Below are 20,152 nucleotides of genomic sequence, written 5' to 3'. Positions count from 1 at the left end.
CAATGACAAATTCCCATTATTTCTTCCTGAAACTAAGGACTAAAATTAAAAAGGCCTCTTAAGAATGTAGTCACCAGGGAACAAAGGCTTTTGTGTTTAATTGCTCAGGGTGCTGAGAAGGTAGAAGTAGATAGTCATGTTCCCTCGTGTATCAGCTTGAGATTTCCACACTGTTCTCAAGAGCAACATCTCAGCTGAAAACAAAACCACAGCTTTACAGATGGCATTTCAAATACAGATGGCGTTTGCTACCCATGAGCTAATGACCTGCCCAGCATCATGGAACAGTGTTCAGCTAAGACAGAGATGATAACACCAAAGGAACAGGATTTTCCAAACTCTCTCTTCCTCCAAAGAGCCCTGCTGTGCTGACCAGTACTGAGGAAGTGTCCTCAGATTTTGAAAGAACTCTCCTTTGGGTGCCTTGCTTTCAAGGAATGCATGTTTCACATAGCAGGACTATAATAAGTCACAGGAAAAATAAGAGGAAACAATTAAAAACTCATTCTGATAACTCAGCACACACGGTCTAGCCTTTGCAGAAGGGAAAACACAGCTTTCAGAATCACACTTTCTCTCCTATTCTAAATATAAACCAGCTTGTCAGGTGACGAGCAAAATGAAGAGCTATTCACCCATCCACAGCAATTCAGTAGAGCCAACTACAATGTACTGCCCAGCCCCTTCCTCAAACAAGGGTAGAGAGGCAGGAGAATTTTCCCTCCTTTCTTCAAAACACAGACGAAGCACAAAAATATTTACAAATAAAGGCAGCTAAATAGAGTCAGAAGTGTGCTAAGGTATGTTATTGTTCCCATTTATGTTATTTTTGTGCCCTCTGCTCTGTAAACATAAAATAAAACAGTGATGTAGAACATTCAGTGCCATTTCACTATACAAATACCCTTTTTGTTCTCTGCCCACGGCCAAAGTAGATGAATGGCCTTGACTCTCATAATTTCTATTACACAAGTCCTAAACCATGATAGAGCTCGGTGAGAGCTAATACACAAATGCACACAGCTGGAGGCAGCCAGGAGCAGCTACGCTCGACTTCACACCCACTGCAGCAAGCGAGTACAGCTCAGAAGAGGAGGGGATGCAAACAAGCAGCAATAGGAAGCCTGTGGCTACACTACAGCTCAGCAATACTCTATATTGGCATGTATGTTCTATCACTGCTCATGCAAGTGCACCAGCATATCTGTTTGCCTCTTGGGCTTCTCCAACAATTGTAAAAATCAGACACAATGACAAGGATTGCACACTGAATTACCAAGTTATACACTGCACTGCGTACAGTGGGATAATAGCAGTTCCTGCCTCCTGAGACCCTCCGCTCAGCTTGCTCGGTGCAGAAGATCACTTCATCTGAACCTTTCCAAAGACTAAGGTGGAGTTTAGGTATTTCAGCTTGTTCTGGTTCAGCCACTGTCTTGACATTGTTCATAGAGGGATTAACTCATTTCCATTGGTAGCACTCTTGAAGGAGCAAAAACACTATCATGACCCAGACATGCAGCGGGAGGCACTCCGAGGCTGCGCAGTGGTTATGCAGGGAGCCCACAGCAAACACTCAAACTGAAACCCCACACCCCCAGCCTTCCCCTTCACACAAGTTTTGCCTTCCAAATGCAGTTACTGGCAGCCTTCAAAGATGCTTTTCAGATATTAGTCTGTGTTCTGAACTGACCTTCTGCAAATCAACAGTCACCCTTAAGACTCAGACAGCTGCCTACCAGCCCTTCCTCAGCAACCACGAATACTGTCACCTCTGTGACTAGCTGAACAAACCTACTTTCTTACATCTCTCACAAGCCCACCACCTCCCAGCCTGTTTCCATTAGTCTTCCCCTGTCCCTCCAGCCCAGCCACCACTCTCCACTTCCTCACGGCAAGGTAGGCATCGCACGAGCCCCAACCAGTGCTAACGGAGCACCCTGCCCCGAGCTCCCCATGAGCATCCCGCTTGCTGTGCCTTGCGAAGGCAGCCAGTACTTCATAGCAGCAAATCATAGCTACAAAAAGCCCAGCAGCGTGAGATTCCAGAGATACAACAGAGATGAGGGACAATACAGACAGTATCTCTCTTCTGCCTGAGCCAGCAAAATATTTGCCTTCGGGTAAAGGCATGCTACATTTACAGAATGAATGTAACATGACGCGAGGTGGTAATATCTTCAGGCTCTTTAGGAAACTCCAACCATGTGCCACCTTAGCCTTAACTCTGCATTCGACATGCATCATTTATCTTTCACCAATGTGATTTTTTTAATATTTTATTTAGACTGTACATATGCACCAAACTAAAATATAAATAAAATAAACCACAGAAGCATTAGGGAAACAATAGACTAATTTAACATTTCAAAGCAAAACCATTTTTTTTACCATACTTTTTTCAGAACGATTGGCCAATGTGTACACAACGTGATCCCAAAATGTCATCTGTAACAGGTGATCTACAAAGCACAGAATGCAACACATGCAGGAGAAATTTCTGAAATTCTTCATAAAATGCTACCCAAAATAAGTATTGAAGTAATGAAGGTTTAGGGTAAGTGCCACCTTCATTTCTCCATGTATCTATACATTCTTTTGCTATTCTTCTTTAAGTCTATCCCATACCTTTAAAAATAGCAGTTTTGAGGGAGTAATCCATTCTGACCAGCATAACTCTTACCACAGAAATCTAGTCTCAATTTTAACTAAAGGAAATGCCTAGGAAAAAATTCAAAATGGATACAGCAGGGTGACAGACCCCAGAATACTTCTCAGTCTATGAACAGTTTCTTTTTCACATGGCAGACACTGTAACACATCCAGGTAGCAGGCAGAGAGCTCATCCCCAGGAAACACTGCTCTGCATGCTTCAGTGCTCCAGCACAGAGAAAAAGCCCTTTCTAGCCTCCTTAGCCTGGTTTTCAGAAGGTACCATGATGGTCTACAAACCGGCTAACACTGGCCACACAGGCCTGGAAAACCAGGCCTTTCCTCAAAGGCAGCACCATGTTTCTGCAGCTCAAGAGCAGCCCCTTTCAGCTAGGTTTTGCTGGAAGTTAGCTCTTTCATTTCAACCTCAAAGTAGAATATGGACATCTGAAAATTTGTTTTCTGGGTTTTCCTTGAATTTAGGAACAATGTCAAGAATGTTTTTAAGTGACTCACTTTCAAATGTCCTGGTTTCCAAATTTATTCTACACAGCTGCATTTCTTTCCTTCTCTAAGGAAGCTGTGCGGATAAACCCCTGAGCTTTGCCGGCTCTTCTGCTGACAGCTACAAGCTCTTCTCGGCAAGAGAAAAAACTCAGCTCGCTGGTACACGGTGAGCACTACAGAGACTGATTACTCTGCTCCAAAGTGCCCTTTTCCAACAGCATGTCCCCTCCCTGCTTTCATCTACTGAAAAAGTGAAGGCACTGGGACCCTCTCCTCCCTACATTACCTTGCCCTGAGGGAGGAGAGGAACCAGGGGTGCCTGGGTCTCAAGGGTGACCCCAGTTCTTCTAAAGCAGCTCCCTGCTCCCTGGCACCTTTTTGAGGCACCCCAGCATCCACTCACCCTGAGCGCCAGGCCACAGGACTGCTCTCAACCTGCAGTTTCTTTACAAAGCACTTTCTGGCACTCAGACCCCAGTGTACGCAAGGACCCCAGTGCTGCAGAGCATCACAGCGCCCTTTCCTGCGTCACGGCGTTAAGCGCTTACAAAACACACACAATTACAAAACAGCTGGTTCAAAAAGCTTCCCCTTCCAGCTTAGTTTGCATGAGTAACTTTCCACAATTTATACTGGTATTTCAATTAACACTGAAAGAGGTGTTGCAACATGCATGTGACATGTCAACACAAAGGATTATGGTACAAACATTACGCTCTTAAGAGGCTGCAGAGGAGTGCCCACATACCATAGCGACTTAGCAGTTAATGGAGACCAGGACATTGCCCAACCATCCCTATGTCCAGTTAAAGCCTAATTACAAGGTCAACAAAACACAAGGAAATTCCCTATTACTTGTCTGTGCATATAAATTCAGTTGGATTAAAACAGGGTTGAGTTTAAGCAGCAACAGCTATTGCCAAGCAGCCTCAGCAGTGACCATCTTTTCCCCAAACACAGTGGCTGCCCTTCTGCTCCTCTAGCGAGCAGTTTGCTGTGTCTGAAAGCAATGCTGCCCACGCAGCACAAACCAGCCCTGCACAGCAGAGACCACAGAAGGGCATGAGAGGGGAACCGTCAGCAGCAGCCTATATAGTACATCGATGAAGACTTCTTACATCCTGTGTTTTCCACTGTTTGTGTAAGCTGCCAGATACACTTTAAAATGCATTTAGGTTAAGGACCAGAGCAGACAGTTAGATTAGGTACATATTTCAACTGGTTTATGGTTATACTGAAGGATATATAGCAATACCCTGTGGCTCATTCTTTCAAAAATACAGAGGAATATAGAACCTCTCTGGCTGGAAATGCAGTATTCACCATGATTCACGCCACACTTCTTGCTCCCAATTGCCCAGAACAGAATTAGCCGGGGTCCTTTGCTTGTAAGCAAACACAGGAGGTCATAACGAGCTGTAGTGGGTCAGATGCCACAGGTGACAGCACTCACTAGCATTTGCCTAAAGAAAGAGTGTGCACAACAACATGAGGAGGACCACACTTCACCCTACATCTTGTCAAAAAGTGTTTCAGTGGGAGCAAAACACAACAGCACCCAGCGGTAAGGTAACTTGCCCAGGGCAATGCTGGGCAGCAGTCACGGAGTTGGGAGCGGCACAGAGCTGTCCTGAGACCAGCACCTCTCCCCTCACACTCTCTCACAGTCTGCTTACAAAAACTCACTTATTCAACTCTTTTCGTTTAAAGAGCAGATTAAAAGAAATCAAAAACTCTTCCCTGCTCATGGTGAACATGGACAAGCAATGACACGTCCCAGACATGCATTCTCCTCTGGGAGCTCTTCCCAAGCAAGGATGAAATCAATGTTTGAAGGTGATGGTAATAATTAGTGTATGCTAATTGGGTGCAAGTGTTGCCCAGTGACTTAAGTTCCTGTTCACATATATTATTGGCTAATAGGATCAAGTATTTAAAAGACCATCATCTGCAACGCTTTGCTTTGGTTATCTCCAGTATAAACCAAAAAGTCCACAACAGGGCAGGGAGGGCAGGAAGAGGGGGGATTTTCACGGGCACCCACCATGCCCACACTACCACAGCTGCAGGTACAAGGCCTCGAGAACAGTATGAGAAGGGCATGGAAACAGCACAGGAAAAGTGCTGTCATAGCAGCTCTGGGAAACTCTGCCTTATCAGCAGGGGGGAAAGCCTGCAGTGCTGTGAAGAGTGGGCCCAGAGCATTACCAAGGCTAAAGGCTGGAAGGGCCTGAGCTGAGCCCTGCACCAGAGCTACCATCACCTTGACATTAGCCTGTCCTGTGCACTGGGACAGGCTGGTGGGGTGAGCGTGGGCATCTCCAGCACCAGGACACACTGTATAGTGGAGAGGTAACCTTACCCGACATGTAAGCCCACGGTGAGTCTAAGGATTGTGCACACCACTTCATTTCCTTGCCGATCCACATCCACAGGGTGCAGAGCACCATGCCTGAATGAAGTCTGGGAGACAGACCTGCACAGCAGCCCCTGCTGACTGCCTGCACCTGGACAGGACACAGCAGCCTCTCACCAAACACACATGGTGGGACCAGGTGGGAGCCATCACAGTGGGGACAAGCTGTCGCACCCACCCAGGTGCTGCTGGGGCAGCTAACCACCCAGACCTGAGCAAGTCTAAGGCACAGCTGCGGGCAGATCATGAATCATCACTCCAGGACTAGCAAGATCACAATGCTGAGCGTGCAAAGGCCTCGAGTGCAGTGCCCAGCATCTTGCCTTGCTTTCAGTCTGCCAACTGCTTTCTGCATGAACTGCCAATATAGAGACTCGGCTGTTTCTGTAGCAGCACAGTGACACTATGTCGCAGCACTGCTCAGCTGCTTGCAAAATCACTGCCAGCAACATCAGCACTGCCAGACCCAGGGGCAAAGGCACATAGGCCAGCTCCCAAAGCCCTGCTCCAAGCACTCTTTCCCTGGAGCCAAGTACATAGCACATCACCTACAGCAGCAAGTGTTAGGTTTCCCCAGATATGTTAGTCTTCATATGTCTCAGGCAGGCTGTAACAAAGGGACAGGGAACTGTGAAGGAAGACCACAAAAGGACTTCTGCAGTGAAATGGGTGAACATCAGGATGACTTTACTCAGTCTGACTCTGGTAGCCAGGTGTGGCTTGCTAGGTCAGAGTTAAGTATAAGGTGAGTGAGTATACAGTGGTGCTTATTCTCAACATCTTTACAGCATCCTGGATGTATGGTTTGCATAAACACCAAACCAAAGGTTGCATAGTGGTGTTTAACAACCTCCTAGGAGTTTTTTAAAGCTCCTCCTGAGCTCATACAGTCTCTTAGCACCCACAGTATCTTGTGGCAAGGAGTCTCACCACTTAACTGTCTGTGAAAAAAAAAAAACCAAAAACTCCTTTTAGTGGGCAGTGAGTGGCCCTTTTTATGGAGACATTAAGAGAGGACAGTGAGATCAAACGATGGAGCATAGCAAATAAGGTAAGAAAAGGAAAGGGAAGGAAGGGCATAACATGCAAGGGACCAAATGGGAAAGAAGCATTAGCTCAGAGGAGCACACCGGGAAGGGTGCAGGCTCACTGGTAAATCAAACCTTAATTTTTCCACCAGAAGTGGCATAAATGGGATAAAGAGCAAGAGGAGCTACAAGCTTCTTTCTGGTGTTCCCTCCCCCTTTTAAATTTCTAAGTACAAAAGAAAAAACTATGCCTTTTTAAAAACACATCTTGGTATTTCTAAATCACTCCCCTGATTTGTCACTTGAATGGCTGGCATTACTCTTTCTTAGACAATAAACCCTATTAGTATCAAATACTTCTAAAGATTTAGCTTGTCAACAAGTTAGCTGGTTTTGGCCAGAAACCAGATATTAGCTATTCAATGTTTTATGGTCTCCAGCACAGAACCATTGTACTGATCACTCTAGACTCCTGCTCCCTTCACTATGCCTCCATTAGCCCAGGCTGGGAACTCTGTTCTTGGATAGCAGAGGCAACATAACACACCTCATCCTATTCTTGCTATACATGCCCAATGACAATAAGCTTATGTATTTTCCAAATGAAGTACGATATACATCTGAACAGGGGACAAGCTGTCTCTTCCAGTAGTCGCTCTCAAGCTCCACAACTCAGGGGCTCCTTCAGTGCTTTTGCAGGTCTGAAGCTCACCCTCTGCCATTACTTCTGTGCTGGTACATCCCATGTGAATTTATTCCAGGATGTATTTCATTTTGGTGGAAAATATTTATACCAAAACATGAGAAATATCTCGTGTCTAAGCATCTTAGGTCTCATCTACAAGGCAAATGGGCTTATACAGTGTAATACTACTATAAAGAGTAGTTATACATATGTAAATTCCTAGGCACTTTTGAGAAGTTCTCCCCTTTTCAGCCTCCTCTCACATCACAAAACTTCAGCCACGATTATGGGTAAGTTTGTTCATGTGCAACCTTGAGCCTTTTAAGGCTACTAAAATCCCCTGGAATATTTCTGTGGCTCAAGTGTTACTCAGAACAATTAGTTCACTGTGTTTCCTCCCTAATCAACATTTTCAATAGGGGAAAACAGTTCACATTACAGAGATCTATAACCATGGAAATTTACGAGGCATACAAGTATTGGCAAAGGAAAAAAACAATCCTCTGAGGATATTACATCTGCCAGCATTACAGCAAGATACAGATGGCAGGATGCAGTCAGAAACCACTCATAAACAATGTGATTCTCACACCAGTACTATGAGGCACATACAGACCCCCGGACTCCTTTTTGCCAGGCCTGGCTCTGTTTTCCAGCTATCCCAATGCACAGGCCATCTCCCAGTCTCACTGCCTGACACCTCTACACATATTTTTAAGCATCCTAGTCTAATAACCTGAGTATATTGCAATTAGATCTCTCAGAAATCAATTAAACAACAGGTTTATGACTGAGACATCATTGGGAACCTGCATCAATATCAATTAATGACCAACAGACATATGATTTACTGAAATACTTTAGGAAACAGACAATCCTCTGTATCTGACACAAGAGTGAAGAAAATTCTCTCTTTCTGTTGAGCAACAAAGAAATGCACTTGATTTCAATTAAAGCCACCTCCTGTACTATCCTGTCCCTCACCTTCCTACCTGCAACCTAGTTCCCAGGCTCCAGTGGCACAACTGCTCCCTATGCAAGCAGCTGCACCCACAATGGGTTCTTCTACCACAGCAAAGTTTTAAAACTACATTCCACCTGCATGAAAGTTAGTGACTGGCTTCATCACTCCAACTACTGCTTGATGAAACGCATATTTAGCCTGTGCTAATTGACAGAGCATTCAGAAGTGTAGATACACATATTCCATTAAAATTAACCAAAGCGAATGTTTTCATACACACACACCTAAACACAGAAGGTGGGATGGCAGACCTAAATCGTAATGGAGAAAGTTCATATATATGTACATGTATGTATGCTTATAGATCACTGGCCCATTTAACAATTGCATTTCTATTTTTCTTCGTCCCTCCACCATATTTCTCAATCCAATTTACATTATATCTCACCATGCCGTATGCAAGCTGTGCTTGTGGCCCTGAGACACCCCCCCCAGCATCCTCATTTCCTCAGCTGTAAAGCAAAGATAACCACCTCCTTTGCAGCAGCCTGGTGAGGACCAGCAATGGCCGTACCTCGTACCTTTGGATAGAAAACCCTGGCTGAGCTGCAGAGGTTCCTGAGGCTGATGACAGCCAGCCTCGGTTCCCTGCTCAAATCCAGAGGCAGTCTCACTCTAGTCTGGATCATTCCACTGAGGACCTGAAAAGAGGCTTCGTGCACATCAGCTTAACAAGGGGAGGTAACACTCCCTCACTCTTCTCTGCCACCGGGCTGTGCCGTGCCTCCTCAGCCTGCATCTCGCCTGTCCCAGCACATGCCCGTGTACCACAGCAGCACACGGGACGCAGCACACCCACTGCCAAGGTGCCTGTCCCAAGACCAAAAAACCCTCCCTGCAGCAAGTCCCATTCTGCTTTTGGTGAAAAGGAGACTGAGGCAAAGGATCTTCAAGCTCTGCATTTGTTAATTTCTCTCACAAGTAAAAGTCATACTCACCTGCCACTGGGAGGCAAGCACTTCATGAACACTATAAAACTAATCGGTTTTGACTCTCAAGCTAAAATAGTCTTATTTGTTTAACTAAAGTCTATAGGACAAGCACTACATAAATACACACATTGCACAGATCTGTTTCTTCTTACGTAGCCAAACGACTTGCAAAACAGAGAATACATAAGCAAACACACGCAACCAAACTACTTGTAAACCAGAAAACATTGCCCCTTTACCTTATGCCTTCTTAGACCTCTCCTCAGCTCAGTCTGGGCAGCAGAGCTATCCCCACTGTGAGCTGCTGCTTTAAACGGATCCGTGTGGCCTCCTGCACTGACAAACAGGTAGTCCCTATATGGTGTAATCAAATCTGTGATTGTGTGAATAGTAATAGAGCCAAAGCACACACCCACAGCTCACAGCCTCCAGAACTGCTTCAGGGACGGACAGCAGCCACTCCAATAAACACTCTGAACCCTTTGGAAACTACACGTTATACAAATCCTCCATCACATCCACTGGGATAGTGGTTTGGAAAACATCACTAACACTACACTTCAGACTTCTAGGAAAAGAATTCTTTTAGTCTCAAAAATGGCTTACAATACCAGTAGTGCAGCAAGTCTACTGTAGGCAATGCATCGTTCTTGGCCAACTAATGAGAAAATGGACCTACAGGGAGTTTGATTGCTTTCCCTGATTACTGTGTGTGCACAAACTAGTCTTTCTTGCTCAGCATATCCACTCTGTGTTCAGAGCCAGTTAAATGGCAAAAGGAGCTGTATTGTGTTTTACTGCCTGCAAAACCACCGCGCCAGCACAGGCACATGTGCGAGGCTGGATTTCGTGCCTACTTACACATCAACAAAACTATTTAGCACGCTGTGATTTCGAGAGCCACAGCTCCAGTGATGTGCTGGAAGTGTACGGAACAGGACAGAGCTGTCCAGAATCACAGATACTGTTGCTGTTATTTAGGTCTACTGTGTCAACACTCAAAAGCCAACACAGAACAAAGCAAGGGAACAAGCACTCAAACTCTTCAGGGAAGGTAAAAATCAATTGCCAGAGTTGAAAAAAGTAGATGAATCTTGAGGCATGTTATGTTCTTCAGGTATAAAACTGAAAATCAATATAGAAGCACGTTTAATAGAAAACTGTACTAAGCATTGTGTTACAGCAGTTGCTACCCCAAAGAGTATCTACTTCAACCGCAAACACAGAGGGAATGGGACACACAAGCAGAGCAAACACTGTGTGCAGCAATGGTGGTGAGTGCCTTTATGAAAGATTACTTTGATTCAATTTATCTGTTTGGCCATGTGCTAACAGTTACGTGACTTTAAGATGTTAACATTTTCCAGATTTGCTCACTGGGAGCTGACAGCAGCCTCCCACACGCACACAGCAACACACCAGCACCGCAACAGGGTACCCAGACCTACCAGCTAGCACCAGGGGCTACAGAAGTACCAAGCCTGGTGGAAGGAGCCAAGATGGGCAAACCTAGAAAACCATATGTACTGAATGCAGGCTGCAGGCAAGCAGAGGGGCACTGACAGCCAGCCCTGACAGGGACAGATGAAACCCAAAACCATCAAGCAAGATGGGCTTCTGCCTGCCACACACACCTGGAGCACAAGGCAGGCAGCCCAACTGGGAACAAGCCCCACACACATACCACAGGACACACCAAGGATGGAGATGCACCTTCCACACACCCTCTCACACAGGGCTCTCTGGAGAAGCATTTTCATATGTCCAAGATCCACAGCCCAACACTGTACCCTGCAAGCTGGGACTTAAGTCTCTCCTGCCAAATGCAGGCAAGACTCACGCTTGCAGCCAGGAGAAAAGGGCTGCTGGGGTGCCCTTTCCTACAGCAGCCCCAGGGGTGCAGTTCTTCCCACAAGGGTTTAACACAACACACAAAGGGCCTGTACAGAAGTGACACGAAGCTGGAACAAATCCACAACCAAGAGAGATTAGAGATCAGCAAGGAAACGAAGGCTGGGAAATAGGTAACAATGCCTTCGTTATTTTTATCTAGACCAATATTTTGCACGAAACCTAGTGCTACACATCTAAGAAACCTCAGGTAAGCTTGCATATCTGCCTGCCTCAGAAACAAGCCACAAATGCAGAGTAAGTTGTGCCACAGCACCAGGAAAGCAGGTGCATGCACGTCTGGTGGGTTCACCCTGGTCTTCACGGCCAGGAGATCCCAAGCTGCATGGCTCCACATGAGTGGGGTACCAGAGAGAGAGTTCAGCCTCAGGATCTGTGCCAGCGAAGAGGCAGCACTGCAGCCCAGCCACAATGAAGTGTTTTAAATTTGATTAGGATTCCAGACTCCAATTATACCAGCCTAGTGAGTGTCCAGCAAAACCACTTTTCTCCCCACAGGGATGTGATAAATGCCAAGACAGCTGTGCACACTATCTTTGTTTCTTATTTTACTCCTCTGGGAGGATTTTCAGGAGAGGTTTTTCTACATGAGTAGTCTGAGGGTGGGAAAGGTCATTGCGTGAAAAACAGGCAGTGTAGGCAGCACTATGACGATACTGTGACCCTGGGATGCTGTCGGCAGTGCTTTGCAAGATTCAGCCTGGCCTGGTTCCAGCAGTGAGTTTCTTTCCTGAAGTCCCTGCTGCTGTGGGTAAAAGACATTGCAGTGCATCTCGTGTCCCCAGGGACAGAGATACTTCTTGCCTAAACCTGGTACTGGGGAAAAGTAAAAATAGTTTTTTAAAAAAATAATGTATCAGAAGACAGTGGAGCTGCACAAACATATATAAAGATACATTTCCTCCTCTAGAACCTGTGCTCCAAACATCAGTGAAAATAATTTTTAGGACTCTGTCAGAATTCCTGGCACGGGGAAAAGCAGCCTTTCTGCATGGAAACAAAGCACATGTTTATTCAGGAACTGAGACTTGTGTAAGATCACTTTTCAGACACACTTTCCCTAACACCACAAAGCAGAAGGTGAATACAAATATTCACTCTATTTACTCTCTCCCTTACCAGTAGTAAAATGAAAAAAACACCACATGAAATACTTTGAAGTACTTTAAGAACTCCTCCTACCGGTCTCCATCACAAAGAGGTTCTATGAAAAGACTGTCATCAAATTTCATAATCCCCATTGCTAGATTTTCTCCAAATATTGGAAGAAATAGAGTCCTAATCTACACAGCTGAGTAAGTTCTGCCTTTCCTGGCTGCTGTCAGCAGAGCTCCTGGTCTGGACATGCCACCGCACAGACAGGCACTGCCCTTGCTGAGCAGCTGGGTGAAAAAATCCAAACCATTTTTTTTACACCTCAGTAACAGGTGTAAATTTTGTAAACAGGAAATTCTTTTATGTTGCTTTTTGGCAGTTTAATTTATCCTTTTAAGTAATTGTCAAGAAGTGGCAATCATGACTGTGGTTTACTTTAATCAAATAACTGATGCAACTGAAAACAAGCAAATGCCTTTTACCAGCCTTCTAAAATCATACCACCAAACAACAATCACTGAGAAGGCAGGAGCTCAGAAAACAATATAGTCTATATCACTAGAGTACCTTAGTCAATTTGACCGGCTGTGCAATGTAAACAAACCGAACATTAAACAAGTACTAACATAAAACAAAAATTCCTCCCCAACTGGACAGGCAAGATTAAATGTTTATTTCCTGGACACAGAATAATACTCTTTGTCTTGGCAGTCTCTTAAATAGCAAATGGCAAAGAATTTGAAAGCTTGGGAAAAGCAGCACTCCTGGAAAAGTTTCAGGATACAGAGTTGTGCCTGAAGGAAAACAGCGCAACTCCCCATGGCAGAGGTGCCACGACTGAAACCATCCCTCACCCTGCCCAAAACCAGCACTGAGAAGGCAAAGTGAACATCAGATGCTGGGCTGGCTACAAAACTTACTCCTTATCCCAACAGTCAACTACATAAACAGCCTTTTGGAAGGTTCACACTTTTGGAGTGGTTCACACTCCCAATTCTCAGGTTTTTTGGTTGGTTTTTTTTTACTGTTAGTCATCCAAAAGCTGCAATTGCAGCAGCCAGCTGTGCCTCCACACCAACTGGCTGCCTGTCCTCCACCATGGGACAAATACACCACTGCCAATGTGACGTGCAGCACGCTACATGCTGCTAAGCGGGACAGTAACCCATTGCCACAGGCTCCTACAGCACCGCAGGGGAACGCCCATGACGCCAGCCACGCTCTGCTGCAGCGCCATCAACACTCGACCCAGTTTGGCCAACCACCCCAGTTTTGCAGCAGTCCCTAGCACATCAGCTCTCAAGCTCCCAGTCAAAGTAGCACCAACACATACTTTGATTTCCTTCTCAGGATCAGCCTTAGCTTTTAATGCTCTGCCACTTCTGGAGCCATGCACTGCTCATGAGGCATGGAAAAGGACCAGCATGGTTTAATATTCAAGAGAAACTATCAGGTCAAGTTCTCCCTTTTCCTTTGTCCTGCACAAAGCAATCTGTGATCAGATCAGGCACAGAGCCATGGGTGTCAGGAACATGGCTGTGCATCACAGTACACACAGGCTTACTTGCTTTTTCCAGAAAACTGTAACAGAGACCTTCCCTGCAGCGATGCTCTCAGTGGAAAACCATCCCAGGATTTAACTGCCGGTTATTTTGTTATTTCTGTGCCTTCATCCCTCCACTATCTGGTCACCTTTCAAAGGGAGGCTGCAGCTCAGCCCCAGTTTACGTCCCCAGAACCCGTTGCTAGGTGAAATGTGTGGTCACAGGGCACCAAGCAGAATTACTGCCCAAACAGCCTGGCAAGAACTCAATGGCCAAATGCAAATTTGCTGTCCTTGAAACACCCCAGTATTTAAACATCTGTTGAGACCTTCACCCTACCTCCAGCTCCTCCCTGGAGAAATGCAGAATTAAAGGCAAGTGTCAGATGAGCCTGCAGAGCCTAACACTCACACCATGGATAATGGGTCAAAAATTTAACGTTTGTTTCCTTTAGGCTACTATTCAGTTTCCAAATTGCATTAATAATGCAGCAACCTCTTAATGCTTGTGCCATTACCCTCAAGATACTTAATCATTATTTTAAAAGTATTTCTTAGGTTACTTCATTATTTACCTATATTTTAAATTGACCTAATGAAAAAAAGCAGCTGTGCAACAGCCCTAAATCAACAGCAAATAAAGAACCAGTAAACTTCTGAAATCAGTAAGATCGGAGGAGCCACAAATGAAACTTGATTTAACTGAGGCGGGAGGGGGTTTCCCAGGCTGGTGAAGCCCTGTCCATTAGCACGAGGTCAGGCTCCCAGGGCAGAACCCACCCCTATTTACTCGTAAGCCCTACGGCCAAGCCTGAGAAGATGTGACTTGACTCACATGGTATTTTATGGTGTCCCTGAGGGACAGCAAACAACAGAAGCACCACTTTAATGTACTCCACAGGCCCCTGAAATGGCAGAAACAAAAGCTAAGTAAGTGTCCTTCTGCACCACACAGAGACAGAGAAAGTGTCAGTTCATTCCTCTCCTGGCCCAGATGCACTCCATAGCCGCCACCGAAGCAGGGACAGTGCTCTGAGGTGTCACCTCATGACAGAGTGGTTCCCATCTCTGCATCTTCTGTTCCTTAATGTGTTTTTTTTTCCTTAGTAACTAGCTGAGGGGGGGGAAAGCATTATCTTCCACTAAAGCGATCTTGCTCATGCCTGTTTACAAACAAAAACCAAGAGGCAGCTGTTCTATTCTCAGAAAGGGGAGACTGTGCAAAAAGCAACGCTGCAAGAGGGAGAGTTCAACACCGCGTACGCAGCACTGCCTTTGTTAGCTGCATCCACACCGTTCACCGCCTCATCCAGTGCCTTCCTGATAACATGGGTTATATCACGCCAGCAATATCCACAAGCATGTCATGAAAAAGGAGAACAGGCACAAAGAAAGATCCTGAATCTGCCACCTAGCTAGCAAAGGTCGGCTCAGAGGAACAAAATTACAGAACTGAAAGAGCAGAGAGCAGCGCAAGACTATGGCTGCCTCACCCGGGTGCCGAGTTACCCCTGCAGCCCCCGGAGAGCATCCAGCCAGGCAGCGATGAACAGAAACAAGCAGAGATCAGCACAGGAGGCAGAGGAAATAAAGATTACTGATCTGTCCAGGGGGCTGCCTGGGATGTGAGGAAAAGACAAGATTAGACTGAGATAGGAGGAAGTGAAACAACTGCCTCTACCCTGCCCTGAGAGAAAAGAGAAAGCAGTTAGTCAGATGAATGCTTTCTATTTTTCATTTTATCTGAACTACACTGGGGAGTGACACATCACACAAACCCAAATCACCAGTCTGCTTCTCTACGCAGCATTTCAGCCATTTCTTTTTTGTTTGGTTCTCCACATCAACCTGTTGCAAAAAGCAGGATTTGAGGGTTTTGTTTTTAAAACTGTTGTGCAGAAAAAACACCCAAACATGCCATTTCATTCCTTTTTTCCTCCTCAGAGACTGCCACCCCCCTGCTGCGCACAGCACTGTTCCCAGCCCACTGCCCACCAGCCCCCAGGAGAAGGCAGCTCCCAGCCCCCCGGGGAAGAGATGTGATCCCCACTCGCACTGACTCGCTCCTCTCCCCTGCTCCAAGGCAGAAGTTGGGGGTTGCACTTTTCAGACTCAATTCCTCTCTTTAATCTGTCAGAAACCTTCCACACAAGGGGCAGATTAACCACCAACTCTCACCACCAACATCCAGAATATTTATCAACGCAGACTCGAACAGTTACAATCTCATTAAATTTTGCTAATGATGATCCTCAACAGTTTCAAGCAGGTATTATCAATCCCTGTTGAGTCTACCCCATGAGCAGTGATCAAAAAGTGGTTCCTGATAGAAACTTGAGACAAAAATAGATGAAAAGGTGAAATCGGTAACAGTTTTCACCCTGAAGCCACTCCAGGCACAACGAGCAGGCCCCCACTGCTTCTGCACCCCACAGCCCCGCAGTGAAATGGAAGTAGAGGAAGAATTTTACTTTTGCCACTGCCAGGCTTAGCACCAAGAACAACCATGGCCATCTGCTGCTGGTCCTATCACCCAGAAATAACCCCCCACACCACACTGCAGGTAGTGCAACACCAACATAGTCCGGCAATTTGCTGTAAGGGAGCTTTACTAGCAGTAGATATGTTTATATTCATGGTGCATTTAGTTCTTAAGTGCATATAAAGACTGGATTCACCAAAAGTACACCACTACCCAAAGAACAACAGTCAGAACACCGAAGTCAGCATTGCCTGGCTACTTTCAAATTACCTGTATTGCAAATATTTCTGCGCTCACACGCATGCAAGTAAAAGAGGGAACGATGCTGGTCAAAATATTTACAACCATGGGCAAACCACAGTGACAGCTCAGGGCAGCGGCAACAGTAGTTGTAGCCAGAAGCAGGTGCTCAAGACACGGGGGCACAGAGAGGCAGAACAATCACACGGCTGGTCATGTCACACGTGGCTGTCATGACACGCAGGGCTGCGGGATGAGCTCCAGCCTCAGCTCTACCCGTGCAGAGGGCCACTCACAAGAAACATGTTTTCTCTCCTTTTACACCCCCACATAGCATGTGAAAATATACTCATTGCCAGAGAATAGTCACATCTTTCCCATGTTTTCTTTGGCGTGCACAATTTTTTTCTGTAAATACACAGACTTCATGTATGCGCACTTTAAAAAAAAACCTTACTACATATTAGTTAAGCCTCTTTAGATTTAACAAGATACTAAGCTGCATTTGTGAAAGTGCAAGCTGTCTGCAGCTACATTCACGGGCCTTGCTATCTTTCATTATTAATAATCAACAGAAGGAAAGAAAACACGCTCGCCAAACATAATAACCAGATAGTGAAGATTAAGCACAGCACTCAAAAAAACCCATTCTCAACCTTACAGAAAATAACGATCAGAAGGGTCATGTCAAAGCAGCCTTAACATTTTCTCAGGCTCTCCAAGAAATCAAATTTGGCACCACTAAAGGTTTTGCAAACATTTCCCAGAAGTAGCTCTACAATTCCAGCAAAAACAGTGTCAGAAAGGAACTTCAAATCCCCTCCTTAGAAACCAAATTCACAGGCAGAGATCCAAAAATTAAGCTCGGAGGCTTCTCTATAGGGGCAAGAAGCAACATGCATACACATCCAACATGCAAAGAGAACACGAAATAAGGGGTGTTTTCCCCAGCCCTAACGAACAGAGGTGCTGACTGTAAGAGCAAACCGTTCGTGCCGCGACAACACTCTCTAGCAAGGCTCCAAGTTCTGAAGCATCCCTCTAAGAAACCAGTGCCGTTACACCTTCACCTCCCCAGCGCAAGCTCTTATTTAGCATGCTTTGTCTTTCTCGTGCTTTATAAAAAAAGCAGTTCTGAGCGCAACAGTGACACTGCCCCAGCTCCTAAGTGCAACAAAACCTCACAAGGAAGTGTTAAAAAGAGAGAGAGAGAGAGAGAAAAGAAAGAAAGAAAGAAAGAAAATTAGCCCAAATATCTTCAGCGAAATCATCCACCGCAGTGGAGGGGGCGAGTAGATCAGGACACGCCCCGCCCCGGCTGTGGAGCCCCGGGAAGGGCAGCCCGGGCCGGCCCCGCCGCACTCCCGGCGCTGCGCGACAGGCCCCTCCGCCCTCGCCCCGGCTAGGGAGCGCGGCGCGCAGGGAGCGCGGCGCGCAGGGAGCGCGGCGCGCAGGGAGCGCGGCGCGCAGGGAGCGCGGCGCGCAGGGAGCGCGGCGCGCAGGGAGCGCGGCGCGCAGGGAGCGCGGCGCGCAGGGAGCGCGGCGCGCAGGGAGCGCGGCGCGCAGGGAGCGCGGCGCGCAGGGAGCGCGGCGCGCAGGGAGCGCGGCGCGCAGGGAGCGCGGCGCGCAGGGAGCGCGGCCGGCCCCGCTCACCTCGGGCGCAGGGGCGCAGGGCCGCGGCGGGCCGGGTGGCGGGCGGCGCTGGCGGGGCTGCGGCGCGCCCCGCGCTATAAGGCGGGTGGGCCGGGCCCCCGCCCCGCTCCGCCCCGCACCGCCCTCGGCCCCGCCGCCCCGGCCCCCTGCCTCGGGCACGGGCCCCGCAGAGGTTCCCTTTCGCCGCCAGCCTCGCCGCCCCGCCGCGGGCCGGGCCCAGGGCTCCCCGCCCGGTGCCGGCCTCCCAGGTCCCCGCACCCGGCCCCCGGCCAGTTCGCCAGGGAACCGCGTTACAACAGCCAAGTGGAAGTGCTGTTACAGAAGGGATGCCATGGCCGGAGAGCTCAGTGAAACCGGCTCTTTCAGTTACAGAAGTTACAGAAGAAGAATCCCGGTAAATTTTCGTGACTTTGCAAAGAGGAAGGGTGAGGTGATGAGGAAGCCCACGTGTGTGCTCCATGGTCCGTCAGCTGCATGTGTGCAGCACCTCCTGCACAGCCAGAGCTGCCACAGCCGGGCCTGGAGGGAAAGCTGCAGCAGGACAACTGATGAGACGGTACAGGACAGAGATGAGGACAAACAGTTCATTGTCACAGACTTACCAGCAACACAAGAATCACTGAAGGACTTTCCGGCAGAGAGAGTTGTCCTCACCCAGCATCCAGTCACCAGAGTTCTAGTGATGTTTTCATTTGTGTGCAACTGGCCTAGCTGATAATAAAACACAGCATTTTAGAACGTGGTTTTAAAAAGATAGCTTAGGCACTGAATTCTTTCTGGTTCTTTTTCACTTACAGGTAAGAGACAAAGCACTTCCTCGTCTCATTACAAAGGTAAGATTTATAGCTGATAAAAGTACACACTCTTTCAGCCAACCATAATCACGTAAGAAACAGCAGCATGCAACTTCTGGTAAAACTGCCACAAACAGGTTTTAGCAGGGCTCTTTTTCAAGAGGAAAAATAAACAGAAGTCCTGTAACATGCAGTGTTTGATCTGAGACAGGGGATCTGCAAGAGGTCGCACAATATGAAGTAACCAGCTTCCTGTGTCCACCATATGGTCATCTTCCCAAATATCTTACCTCTGCCCAGTTCTGTTCTGCACAAGATCTTACCCCTTTGTAAGATACCTAGTAATAGGACTGATGACTTCTCTTGCTTAAAACATGAGGTTTATTCCTGGATATCTTTTCTGTTTTGCTTTGTGTGGCAAAACTGACTGATTTTTTTGAGGTGGAGGAGGATAAAGGGAAATCACTACATAAGTAAGCACTGTTCAGAGCTATCTCCCCAGTCATATGGTCTGGGATTACAGCTGTGCTTTCCTCAAAAGCTCAGCAGTCGTGAGTCATCCCTCTTGCTTTCCCCTCTCCCTCCCCTCCTCTTTACAGACAGACATGCACAGCCTGTGGGAGATACACATGTCCACAGTCATGAGGCTGGTTTTCAGCACTGGATTGTGGGCTTGGAGGATGCTCCACGTGAGTGTGTGTGTGTGTATGCCCAGCTATCAGTTAGGAAATGTGATTTAGCCTGGTGCTTTTTTCATCAGCTGCTGGAGACAAGAGATGTTCCTGCTTCCCCCAAACTCCAAGTTGTCTCCCTCCCCTTCTCCTTTCCCTCGGTACAATTACTACCAGTTAATCATCTTCAGCACACGTGCCTACCTTGCTCTTCCTGTTCCTGGTGTGGGGTGACTGGCAGCAGGGCGGCGTCAGCTCCTTCCCAGGACACAGGCAGGGCTGGGAATCCTCCCCAAGGCCACCGCTGTTGGGCCAGGCCAGCAAGGGGCACCTCACGGTTAGGAGCAGGACAGGAGGAGGTCCAGAGCTGTGGGGCTTCCTGCCTCTCTCCTTCCCTGTTGGCTGGTCTGTTGCTTGCTCAGACACAGCTCTGGGCTGTTGCAGGGACTAAGCACTTCCCTCAGCAGTCCTGACAGGGAAAAACCAGAAGGATTTCTTGATAGCATAGCATCATTGTAC

At 47.1% G+C, this 20,152-nt stretch overlaps 1 protein-coding gene across 1 annotated transcript in view; it reads right to left on the bottom strand.

Moving 5' to 3' along the window:
* The window catches only part of CARHSP1 (calcium regulated heat stable protein 1), a 36,968-nt gene extending 18,755 nt beyond the window's left edge, over positions 1-18,213 (bottom strand). Inside the window, exon 1 of the mRNA XM_040591877.1 lies at positions 18,169-18,213. The gene's annotated coding sequence lies outside the window, so the exon portion shown is untranslated. The remainder of the gene's footprint in view (positions 1-18,168) is intronic.
* Between the last annotated feature and the right edge of the window lie 1,939 nt (positions 18,214-20,152).

This window comes from Falco naumanni, chromosome 4 (assembly GCF_017639655.2).
Source record: "Falco naumanni isolate bFalNau1 chromosome 4, bFalNau1.pat, whole genome shotgun sequence".
NCBI lineage: Eukaryota > Metazoa > Chordata > Aves > Falconiformes > Falconidae > Falco > Falco naumanni.
Note: the sequence above shows the minus strand (reverse complement) of the source record. Positions and strands in the feature narration are given on the sequence as shown.